Genomic DNA, 12,472 nt, shown 5'->3' with positions numbered 1-12,472 from the left:
ATAGAATAAATAGAACTTGACAAGCTCACATTAGATATAACACAAATCAGCTATCACTGACAGCATCTGTTCCTGAGGAAACTCTCATTTGTTTAGTTCAATGATATGACTATGTTCAATGCTTGCTATATTTGCAATGTTTTGGATAGGGATTTACTAATATATATTGGAATTATGGCTTACAAAAACTCTCAAGTATTCTCTCCATTGGTCAAATGTAATTCTCAGTTTCTGAGTAGGAAGAACAAAGAAGCATACCTATCAAAAACCATATGCTCAGTTAACACAACTATTCTATTAGTCCATTCTACAATGATTGTAATGTAGAGGAAATTCATGTCACTAAAGTAACAGGGTTTACTCACCAGTGAGTAAGTGACTTTTAGGTATACAGCAAGAATCAAAGATTTTGATAGCAGGAGGAAGGAAAAGTAGGGAAGAAAACAGTGAGGCAACATAATTTAACATAGTTTTGTCACAGAAATATAGAATTCTGCAGTAACTTAAAAAATGCTAAATGCATAATTGCATGGAAATTTGGAGCACATAAAATCAAGGAAACAGAATAAAAGGTCATAGGTCTTATGCCAAAAATCATAAAAATTAAATAAGTGATAATAATAAAACAAAGTGTCAGTAATACATTGATTTAATCTAAATTTCCTATAGAGGTTGCACTATAACCAACACTCAATAGAAGATATCCAGAAGACGATTCAAAACTAAAATCTTCATTTCAAATAGTAATTTCAGCACAGACAGACCTTGAACAGGCTTTATTTTCCTAGGTGACTGGTTCTGGCCTTGCATTTGACTATAAAAACACTTTGAATAGTTGAAGATTTTTGTTCTTACTATTTTGTCAAAATTTTCTTCTGCCAAGCACTAGCAACATCCAATACTTATTCTATACCCATTTTTAGTATTCCATCTAAAGTTTTAAACTTTTCTCAAAACTCAAACCATCTCATCTGAGTGAATCATTTTTCTTCCTGTTCTTTCATTTCAAAGGAGGATGAAATCATGAGAGTTTCACAGACTTTAGAATAAGAAAAAATTGCCTTGAACCCTTTATTGCTCACTGGTGTTTAGTTTTTTTATTCTCATTCTATGAATGTTTTTAAAAGATTTATTTCTTTATTTTAAAATCAGAGTTATAGAGAGGTAGAGACTGAAAGGGACTTGTGGCTCATTCCCCAGATGGTTGCAACAGACTGGGCTGGTCCAGTCTGAAGCCAGGAGTCAAGAGCTTTATCCAGGTGTCCCACATGGGTGGCAGCAACCAAACATTTGAGCCATCTTGCACTGCTTTTCCCTGGTCATTAGCAGGGAGCTGGATTGGAAATGGAGGAGTCACAACTTGAAATGGTACCCATGTAGGATGTTAGAATAGCAGTTGGTAGTTTTACCCATTATACCACAACTCCAGTTCCTCTATAATGTTCTGATGTATAGTTTTAGCCCCACTCAGATATCACTCCCCATCATATCTACTTTTACAAAGAATATAATTAGATACTTTATGTTCTCAAAATGCAAAAAAGAAAAATTAAACATCCCCCTTCAGAATAGCTGTTCCTTATTTGACAAAAGTTACATAGGAGTTTATCCCTACAACAAATGCCATTTACTTATGTCTTACCATTCCAGTTATATTTCAAAATAACTACTTCAGAAAATTTTGAAGTTCGTAACTACTGCCAGAAGTAGGTACTAGGACCTCCTGCATTGCTAGTGCAGTTACAAAGCTAGAGGCATTCAGAACGTTCAATATCTAGAAAAAATATCCTTCAAGTGAAGGATCGCTGGCTCAAAGTATTAACTGCTTCTGCTTTCGCATAGTAGTTGGAACTTACTTCTGTGCCTTTGTGCCTGGTGGACTCTTCAGCTACCAATAAGTCCTTGTGCTGCTGTAGCTGTCACCAAAGGTGGTAATTACTTAAAATGGGATATTTAGTTGAGATTTTTCATTATACACTACGATGTCAGTGAGCAATAACACTTTCCTAGTTCAAACTCATAAGAAATCAATATAAACAAGAGTGTTCTATAACAAACTTTGCTTAGACTTTAGACATTTTATCCCTTTGTCCTTATTCATTTATTTCCCCAATCACATTGTTATTCAGAGAAAGGCTGGCCAGATGAAGTTCACAGATTTGTTTAATTTCTGCAGTACATTTTTCAATGGTCATTAGGTTTCAGAAACACTTCTTTCCTCCATTGTCTTTTTAACTTTTAAAGATCTTATTTATTTGAGAGGTAGAGTTACAGACAGAGGGAGGGAGAGAGAGAGAGAGAGAGATCTTCCATCTTCTGGTCCCTGACACCTCCCCCCCCCGCCCCGCGCCCCAGTTGGCTACAGTGGCCATAGCGAGGCCAATCTGAAGCCAGGAGCCAGGATCTTCTTCCAGATCTCCTACACAGGTGCAAGGGCCATCTTCCTGTGCCTTTCCAGCCACCTCAGCAGGGAACTGGATCAGAGGAGAAGCAGCCCTTACTCCAACTGGAGCCCATGTGGGTTGGCAGTGCCACAGGTGAAGGATTAGCCTACAACGCCATAGTACTTGCTCCCCTCCATTGTCTTTTAATTTACTGACTGATTTATGTATGTATAAATTTCAAGAAACAGTGATTATACCCTAAAAGGATTGCTTCTCATAGACTAAATGTAGACCTTATGGAATTTTGATTTGTTCTGCTCCAAGAAGCTTTAAAAAGTGCATACTTAAAATTTCTTTTAAATTTTCCTTATCAATAATTTTAATAATTATTACCATTAAATTCTTCAACATCATCTTCATTAATAGCTTCTACAGCAATAGCTCTAAACGATCTCTACAATTGTAAGGTAAGTATGATTACTCTTTAATTGCAACGATCTGTATATTTTGTTCAAGACTTCAATATTTTATAGTTATTAAATAATGGATTTTATTATACAAAACTTTTCTAATTAAATAATATTTCAATAATTCAAATAAATAAAATCACTATTCATGAATTTTAAATTCATTTGTATTTTTAAATTCATTTAATATTCACCTTAAATTTATGTTTTCAACATTATTTCCCTTCCAATTTTTTACTTATATAGTGGTTTATTTTTACAGTCATGGTTCCATATATTAACCTAAAATATATACACCAGTATATAAAGTATATTTTTTTCACACAGCATAGTAGCACAAGGATCTATTACGTTTTAAGACAGCTGACTTCTAGATTAGTCAAGAAGGTCATAATTACATTTTCAGTCAACAACAAATATCTTAATAGGGCTGAAAAATTACTATCACTTAGTGTTTTCACTGTAACTTTCTTATGTTTAGATAGATAATTACCATTTTGTTATAATTGCATATAATAATCAGTACAGTAATAGGTTTTATAGGTTTATCTACTAAGAACAGTAGTCTTACTACATAGCCTAGGTGTACAGTACAGTAGGCTCTGGTATCTAGGTCTGTGGAAAGGCACTCGATGCTTTTTTGCCCAATGATGAATTCCCAAATAATTTATTTCTTGGAACACATTACCATGTATAAGCAATGCATGATGGTATGTGTAAAGAAGGGGAATTTTAAAAAATTTCCTATACATTTTAGAAATTATTTTACTAAAAATTTCTCCAGATTTCATAACATTATCTTTTGATGATCTCGTGTAACTTCTAAGACAAAATGATTTTCCTTCAAATTTGCCATCACTGAATTACTATTTCAGATGGCCTATTAGAATAGACAATTAGTTTGAAGCACAAAGAATAGCTATTTCCATCTTTTATTTATCTTTATTTCCAGTGGCTTTGGGAACTTTTAGAACTAGAATAATATAACCTTTAAGAAATCAGTCTTATATTAAGTCACTCCCTCTCACAATAATACAATGTATATAAAATAGCACTACTCATTGTAATTTTATGTCCCACAACCATAGAGGATTTTAACTGCAAATATGTCAGAAAACCAGAATATCTCCCTCTAAAAATATTTAGTGCACTTTTATATTTAAAAATATATGGATATGCTATATAGTTATGGTTAATATGTAAATACATTTCTTGCATTCCTCAATAATAGTTCTTTCATTGGTCTTTCAGAAAGATTTATTTTACTTTGTATAAGATTTCTATTTTCAAGTGAGATCTCCCATTTTGAAGATAACACATAGCCAATAAAATAGCCAATACATCATGTTGTAACCTCTACCTATATTTTAAAAATCAAAGGTAATGTTCATTGTAATGAGGTATTCTGTGCTAAAGGAACCAAGAATATATGAAGAAAATTAAAAATCTTATGATTCTCCTATTGAAATATGATTTAAGTTACTTCATTCTGAACATGCAGAAGTGCTTTACTTCCAATGGAAGTGTCGTTTTCCATGGACAAAACATGTTTTAAATGAACATAATTCAATTTTATTTCAAGATCTAGTCCCCAATAAGCTTCGCGCAATGTACTTAAATTTTGAAACTTTTTTTTGCAGATTACAGTTCTTTTGAGAATGTGATCAAAAAGTGTGACCTTTTCTCCATAAGAAATTCATTTAATTCACAATGCCACATCCTGTTCACTGCATTTTACATAATATTCCTTTGTCTGGTATAAACATGTACAGTATTTTTAAAATGTTTCTTCACAACATTCTCATCATGTGAAAAAGCAATGACTATCTGAAAAGCAGAAGAGAAGATTACAAGTTTACCCCCTGCCAAAAATCTATTTCTTTCTCAAATGTAAGGTGACTTGAAAAGTACTTGTTTTGATATAAATAAAAACTAGATTGTTAAATGAGATATTTGGCATGTAAATATGCATACCATCCTTCATATATAATTGATTTTTAACGTTCAGTTTTCTGACCATATTCTAATATACTTTAAGAATAAAAATTATGGTAGAGATCCCAAATCACCAAATGACAGTTATCATAGGATTAGCGCAGAACAAAAAGATAAGCTTTGCCAAAGCTGAGTTGATTTCATATCATGTGACTCCCTTTTTTTTTTTTTTTTGGCTTGTATGGATGAAATCATATTTAGGAAGGTATAAATTGATGACGCTATGTTAATAAGGAGGTGATTTTTAAATGACATCAAGCAGGAAGGCCATACCTGAAAATATTACCTTCTACAAATTTTTCATGGTTTCAAAGAGAGTACAGTTATTTTTGCAAATAAGTTGACAAGAGTTTCTTACTACTAATTTATCCTTCAGAAATGTTTTTTCTCACATTGTTACATCCATGTACATCTGGGCTCTTCTGCCATGATAACTTGGATAAAAGAACACATTTTTTGCCAACCCTATCTGAAGTGGGCATTGGAAGACCTTGATTTCAAAGGTTTATCTCATTCATATCTAAAAGCATGTCAATTTAAAAAATGTTATAAATAACCTCATTTTAAAATTATCTGAGGTTTTTGTTGCTTAAAATTGAAATCACCTAAGGCCAGCGTTGTGGTGTAGCGGGTAAAGCTGCCATCTGTGACGTCAGCATCCCATATGGGCACCTGTTCAAGCCCCAGCTGCTCCTCGTACTATCCGGGTTCCTGTTAATGCACCTGGAAAGGCATCTGAAGAAAACTCAGTGTTTGGACTCCTGCCTCCCACGTGGGAGTCCTAGGTCCCAGATGGCAGTTGTGGCCAACTAAAGAGTAAACCAGCAGTTGGAACATCTCTCTCTCTCAATCTCTCTCTCTCTCTCTCTCTCTCTCTCTCCCCCCACCCACCCCTCTGTAATTCTTTCAAATACATAAATAAATCTTTCAAAACTTTCAGTGGCCTATAATGTAATCAAGTAAAACAAAGCTAAATATCCAGGGAGCCCACATTGTTTTTATGGAACAATGGTATCATTAGCTCCCATTTCTTGACAAGTGTTCTTGGAAAACTACTACTATTATTATACATTTGGAGTGAAGAAGTGAATGGGACAAAATGCATTTTTTATAATTTCATAATGAACAAACAAAACCACATCTATTGTCCAATATTAAAAGGTGGTCCTTGCAGTAAAACATCAGGTTTTTTTTTTTTTTGCTTGTTTTTCTGTTAACAGATAAAGCCTTAGCCTTGTCATCATTTCAAAGATTATAAGCATCTGAATTTTGTTAAAATTTTATATATTTTTAAAGATTTATTTCATTTTATTTATTTGAAAGACAGAGTTAGAGAGAGAGAGAGAGAGAAAGAGAGAGATGTTCCATCTGCTGGTTCACTCCCCAAATGGCCTCATTGGCCGGAGCTGAGCCTATTGGAATCCAAGAGCCAGGAGCTTCATCCAGGTCTCCCATGAGGGTGCAGGGGTGCGAGCACTTGAACCCTCTTGCATTGTTCTCCCTGACCATAGCAGAGATCTGGATTGGAAGTGCAGCAGCAGGGACTCAAACCAGCACCCATATGGGATGCTGGCACTGCAGGCCAGCACTTTAACCTGCTGTATCACAGTGCTGGTCCCTTTGTTAAAATTCTAAGAATTTCAATTTTCAATCTTCTAGATATTGTAAACAGTTTTTCATTTTTAGAATAGTTTTTAGAACAGTTCTTCATTTTTCAAAACCTTGCCAAAAAGAAGTGTTGGATTTCTTTGTTTTCTTTATGTACATTTATGAGAGTGTAACAGAATAAATAATTCATAGAACTTTATTTTGCTTAACGTAACACAACTTATGTCAGATATAACCTATTTGAACAAAGGTCTACAATTATAATTGCAGAGCATGATTTTTTAAGATGTTATCCATTGAAAAATAGTCTAAACATTAAAATATGACACGCATAAAGATTAAGCAGGAGCCAATAATGTCACCTTATTTGGTTGGATTGGTAACTTAATATTTGACAAAAAAATAGCTCCCAAAGTGATAAAAATTTTGAGAAGGTGAATAAAAAAATCGCCATTTGAAAATTCTTAAAAAGCCATAAATTTATCTTGTGGGATAAATGATTATATTTAAGACCTTTGTTGTAGAGCTTTGTCATATGTGCTTTAAACAAGCCAAGATCTCAGAATAAATGTATAAATAAAGACTGATTTCTTTCGCCAGCTTGATTTAGAACCTCTATTTGGTTGAAACTCAATTCACTGGAATCCAATGTGAGTTTTTTGCTGGAATTATTATTGGTAGTATATTATATTTTAAGAGCAAACTTGGAGAAGTAACACGGAACACAACATTGAAACAAATATTGCAAGCAGGACAACTCAGATTATTGAAAGTTTATAAAAAAGAAACCTGAATTAAATCAAGAAACAATAAAAAGTAAAAATCTGGTAACTTTTGATATTGAATTTGCTATTAAAAATGAGCACTTTAAAGTTGAATGTTAAAAATTATAACTGAAAGAATCCTCCTTTTTTGTTTTTACATGGTGATTGTGTCTGTGTGTATGTATAAAATCCTTTGAGAGTGCTGCTTTGGCAGCACGTATACTAAAATCCTATGAGAGTCATTCACAAGTTGAATGTGAAAGCTCCCAAAAAAGAAAATTATTACTATAAGTATTTCACTTTAAAAACTCTTTTCTCATTAAGTTGTATGTCCATATGCACTGTCAGTTGCAGTAACCTAAAGAAACCTATCCTAGAAGTTTTGTTCAAAAGCTCAGTTGGTGGGACTCTAAGGTATCCCCAAAGCAAGAAAGTGGATTCATGTGAAACTATTCTGCTGTAGCCAGTCAATTTAGCTGCCAACTAGGATGCACACATATCATAGCAGAGTGACTAGGACGGAGCCCTGCCTCAGTTTCAGATCTAGCTTTTTGCTGTTGTGGATCCTTGGAGGAAGCAGAGGATGGCTGAAGCACTTGGGTCTGTCACTCATGTCGGAGTTCCAGATTGAGTTCCTGGCTCCAGGCTTTGTCCTGACCCAGCCCTAGGTGTTGTAGGTATTTGGAGAATATAGAAGTTCTCTCTCTTTCTATCTCTGTCTCTCTCTGCCCCCCCTACCCTGCTTGTTGCTCTGCTTTCAAATAAAAAAATAATGAAGAAATAAATAATATTTTAAAAGGAAAAAAACAATTCTGATCCATTTCCACTCTTCTCTGGCTTCTCTCTCCATCAACATCATGTTTGTTTTCACTTATATTTATGATAATCTTGAACATATTTAAATGATCTGTTAGACTTTTGAGGATAGGTTCTGTATTAGTTAGGATTAGGATTACCTTCTGGTGTCTTTTAAAAAGTCATATATGCGGGGCCGACACCGTGGCTCACTTGGTTAATCCTCTACCCGCACGCGCTGGCATCCCATATGGGCGCCGAGATTTAGTCCTGGTTGCTCCTCTTCCAGTCCAGCTCTCTGCTGTGGCCCGGGACGGCAGTGGAGAATGGCCCAAGTCATTGGGCCCTGCACCCACATGGGAGACCAGGAGGAAGCACCTGGCTCCTGGCTTCGGATTGGCGCAGCACCGGCCATGGCGGCCACTTGGGGGGTGAACCAACGGAGGGAAGATCTTTCTCTCTGTCTCTCTTTCACTGTCTGTAACTCTACCTGTCAAATAAATAAAAAATAATAAATATTTTTAAAAAGTGATATATGCATGTAATTAGCATTCACATAGGTACTTCAGAGTCTACATGTAAATTCTAGACTGTCAGGTATCTAGAATCTTTCTGAACTGCTTCTCTATATTGTATACATCCTTTGTCTACCTGGTCCAAATGGTTCTTACAGTTCCAGTTACCATATGCATTCCAGACAAAAGAAACAAATAAAAAAGTAAAGGTCCCACTTATCACTTTAACTATGCAACAAAGAATTGGTAGTTTAAGTTCCACTTGCATTGATTTAGCCACAGGGCCACATCTATGCTTAAAAGAAGTTAAGAAATGTATCGAATAGTCCAAATGGATACTGCCAACATAAAATATCTCTTCTTAAAAACCCAGTAAGGCTACCATGCAGTCCCCACCCTAGTGACACCATCTAATCCTAACTTCCTGCCAAAGGCTTCACTTCCAGATACTGTGTGCATATGAATTTGGGGGAGGGGGAAGAGTTTCCATACATGAACTTTGGGCCACGTATAAAACCATAACGCTCTAGCCCTTTCGCCCAAAATCCATGGCATTCTCTCATGCAGCATACCTTCATTCCATCCCAGCTGTCTCAAAATCTTAAATCATTTTAGCATCAAGTCAAAAACCTCAAGTTCCAGATTTCATTCAGATAAGAAATTGTTGAGATTCAAAGCCTGTTGAGATTGGGAGCCTGTGAAATCAAACACATTATCTATTTCTAAAACAATGTAGGATAGTATAGGACAGACATTCCTGTTCCGAAATTGAGTAAGGCAAGCTGGCACTGTGGCATAGCGGGTAAAGCCGCAGCCTGCAGTGCCGGCATCCCATATGGGTGCTGATTCGAGTCCCGGCTGCCCCACTTCCAATCCAGCTCTCTGTTATGGCCTGGGAAAGCAGTGGAAGATGGCTCAAGTCCTTGGAACCCTGCACCCTTTTGGGAGACCCGGAAGAAGCTCCAGACTCCTGGCTTCAGATCTGAGCAGCTCCGGCCTTTGCAGCCAACTGGGGAGTGAAACAGCGGATGGAAGACCTCTCTCTCCCACAGACTTTGATATGCTGTGTTTATGTCTTCATATACTTTAAGAAAGTTTTTTATTTCCTTTTTAATTGCTTCAGTGACCCATTGATTATTTAATAGCATATTGGTTAATTTCCAAGAATTTATGAATGTTCCATTGTTCTTGTTGTTGCTGATTTCTAGGTTTATTCCTTTCTGGTCTAAGAAGATACAAGGTATGATTTCAAATTTTTTTAAAATTTGCTATCACTAATATGTGGTCTATCATAAAAAGTTTTCTATGTGCTGATGGGAAGAATGAGTAGTCTGTTGCTGTTGGGTGAAATGTCAGTAAATGTCTATTCAGGTTTTTTGCTCGATAGTATGTTTCAACTCCGATGTATCTTTTTTGATTTTCTGTCTTAATAATCTGACCATTGATGAGAGTAGGGTGTTGAAGTAACCTACTATTATTGTATCGGAGTCTATCACTTCCTTTAAGTCTTTATTTATTGTATTTGCTGTATTTATCTGTGTAGTCTTGGGTTGGACGCATACATATTTGTGATTGTAATATCTTCTTGCTGAATATAAACTACTATTGAAGTATAATGTCCTTCTTTATACGCTTTTTCAGATTTTGATTTAAAGTCTGTTTTTATCAGATATCAGGATAGCTATGTCTGCTCGTTTTTGGTTTCCGTTTGCTAGGTATACCTGTTTTCAACTCTTCATTTTCAGGCTGTGTGTATCTTTGAGGAGAGAGTTTCTTGTAAGCAGCATATAGCAGGGCTATGTCGTTTTGTTTGGTTAGGTTTTTTTGTTTGTATGTTTGTTTTGTTTTTTTACCCATTCAACAAACCTAAATCTTTTGGTTGGTGAACTTAATTCATTTACATTCAAGGTTAGTATTGATAGATAAGAACTAACACATGCCATTTGTTTATTGGATAATGATTCTACCTGCTCTGTTAGTGAATTTGGTGGTGACTTTTCTTAATTTTTAATTTTAATTTTAATTAATTTTAACACATTCAATATGACTTGTAGATATAAATATAAGGACACAATTATATTCCCTCCCTCCCTTCTTCCCATCCTCTTTCATGTGTTTCATGTTTACATCTAATGCAGGATGACCTTAAGAAATTCTTATAATGGTCTGGTGATGGTGATTTGCTTATCTGGAAAATACTCCATTTCTCCTTCACTCTTAAAAGACAGCTTCACTGGATATTATATTCTTGGTTGGAAGTTTTGATTTTTTTTTCTTTTAAGAACTTGAATATGCCATCCCATTCTCTTCTTACCTGTAGGGTTTCCACTGAGAAGTCTAATGTTAATCTGATTGATTTGCATTTATATGTAACTTGATGCTTTTGTCTTACTGTCTTTAGGATTCTCTCCTTGTCCTTTTATATTTTTTTGAAAGATTTATTTATTTATTTGAGAGGCAGAGTTACAGACATAGAGAGGGAGGGACAGAGATAAAGGTCTTTCAAACCCCTTGTTCACTCCCCAAATGGTCTGAAAATCCAGAGCCAGGAGCCTCTTTTGAGTCTCTCATGTGGATGCAGTGCCCCATGCACTTGGGCCATCTTCCTCTGTTTTCTCAGGCCATTGGCAGGGAGTTGGATCAGAAGTGGAGAAGTCGGGACTTCTACTACACCATAGCCACAGCGCTGGCCTCTCTCCTTGTCTTTAATTTGATGACAATATTTACTGGAGAAGACTTTTTTTTTTGAGTCTTCTTGAGATTCTTTGAGCTTTCTGCATCTGGATGTCCGTGTCTCCATCAGGGCCTGAAAATTTTCTAGCTATTATTTTATTTAGCAAGTTCTCAATGTCTTTTTCCTTTTCTTCTTCAGGAATACCTATAATACGAATAGTTGTATAATGGTATCACGTATTTACGTAGACTTTCTTAATTCTTTTTAAACTTTTCTGTTTATTTTTATCTGACTGGGGTATTTCAAAATTCTTGTCCTCAACCTCAGAAATTCTTTCCTCCACTTGGTTTATTCAGGTGTTAAAGCTCTCAATCATGTTTTTTATTTCACTGATTGAATATTTCATCTCCAAAATTTCTATTTAATTCTTCTTAATGAGTTCTGTCTCCTTAGCGATATTTTCATTCATGTCACTCATTGATTTCTTCATTTCTTTAATCTGTCTGTATTCTCTTGCAATTCATTGAGTTTTCTTACAAGCATTACTTTGAATTCCATATCTGTTATTTCATAGATTTTCTTCAGTTCACAATCTAATTCTAGAGATTATTGTGTTCTTTTGGAGATGCCACGCTACCTTGCCTCTTCATGTCTCCTGTGTCTATATGTTGATGTCTGCCCATCTGGTATACTCATCACTTCTTCATTATGGAGTCTGTTTTGTTGGGAAAAATTATGGTTTAGCTGGAATGCAGGGTATCACTTGGCTTGTTGCTTTGGCTTTGGTTCTAGGTGAGCCCAGGAATGTAGTCTCTGAGTGATTTATTTTGTCTTAATCAATGTCAGCTGTGTTTCCAAGCCACCCAGATAGCTAGTCTGCTGCAATTCATAGAGATAAAAGTGTGGCTTTGAGATGAATAAGGGCTTCCTTGGGTATGTTTCTTTGGTCCTTAGAGACTTCATTGTCAGTCTCCTGGTGAATGGGATAGCAAGGCCTTGTACTTGGTGCTGAGGGAGACACCGGTGGCTGCCCCTTGTCCTACTGGCAAGCCTGAGTGATACTGTGGCTTGTGGCACCAATTGCTGTAGCTCTAGGACTGTGTGATATGGACAGACCCTTCCTCAGGTCCTGCCAGGAAAGTCCAACTGGTGTTGTGTCTTATACCACAGCCCTAGTCTTAAGAGTAGGGGATGTGAACTGAATCTGTTACAATCCTACAGGGTGACTACAAGGTATACAGGATATTTTACTCTGGAGCGTATGAGCTCA

Source organism: Oryctolagus cuniculus, chromosome 4, assembly GCF_964237555.1.
Source record: "Oryctolagus cuniculus chromosome 4, mOryCun1.1, whole genome shotgun sequence".
Taxonomy (NCBI): Eukaryota; Metazoa; Chordata; class Mammalia; order Lagomorpha; family Leporidae; genus Oryctolagus; species Oryctolagus cuniculus.
Note: the sequence above shows the minus strand (reverse complement) of the source record.